This window comes from Penaeus japonicus, unplaced genomic scaffold (assembly GCF_977035675.1).
Source record: "Penaeus japonicus unplaced genomic scaffold, GWHDUDI00000001_assembly GWHDUDI00000025, whole genome shotgun sequence".
In the NCBI taxonomy this organism is placed as follows: domain Eukaryota; kingdom Metazoa; phylum Arthropoda; class Malacostraca; order Decapoda; family Penaeidae; genus Penaeus; species Penaeus japonicus.
Genome location: NW_028234427.1, coordinates 18,499,547 through 18,500,635, shown reverse-complemented (window position 1 = coordinate 18,500,635; position 1,089 = coordinate 18,499,547).

Here is a 1,089-nt window from a genome sequence, read left to right as displayed (position 1 = left end):
CAAAATAAATGAGTTACTGTTTCATTTTTACCATTTTCTGTGAAAACAGTATTTTCTTCTTCCTATAATGAATATAAATGGATGACTAAAGTATTTTTTATTGTTACTCTCTTTCTCTCTCTCTCTTCTAACACCTTATCTGCACACATACATACATTTATACCAATTACTTATAATTGCCAAAAACCTCGCCAACGAACTTGCTGCCGTATTTAGATTCTAATTGCAAAGAGCACCACCCGCCCACGCGTACGCAACCTATCCTTTAGGGGCGCCAACACGCATGCGCGAACCATCTCCGAATGGCGGAAAATGCCAAATATTTCTGATTTTTTATTTTATGTCGTCTCATTTAATCGTTAAAGAGTATCACAATGATGGTTTACAACAAAATCTTATGTAACATCTGAAGTAAGCATTATGATGTATAATATATACTTGAATATTTCGAGACTCCTGTTCATGCGTGAAAATATAAACAATACCACATATGTAGCCTTGATAAACTGGCAGTGATAAATATTGATCTTGAATCCTTTGGTTGGATTACATTTAACTTTTTAAACTCGTAAGAAACTGAATTTCCTAAGATGTTTGACTTGAAAAACATTTAAACAAACAACAAAAAGTCTATTGGTGTATTTATATGTTCATTCTCAGGGGCAGGATGGTAATCAAGGCATTTGAAGTATTATAGTCACAAATTCAGAGTAAGGCGTTCGATTTGTTTAAGATTTGTGGGCAGCAAAGGCTTATTCAGAAAGAAACTGAAGTAAATCAGTCGGTAAACTCTTGTAAAACAATTAAAATTACCTGTGTTTAGTATTATTTACTGTGATAACCTATAATGTTTGCAGATAATAATAATTTTGTTGTGTGCGATAATCCATTTTACAAGACTTCTATAATACAAGCACAATATGCGAGGATTACTTTTGTTGCAATGAAAATATCATGAAAAAAGTATAGCATACCTAGGTGTGTATAAGCCTCTAGAATGGAATTTGCTTTGATTGATGGTGTCTTTGAATGAATTCTATATTTACACAAATAAGATCTATTTACCAGGCTGCTACTATTGCGCAAACT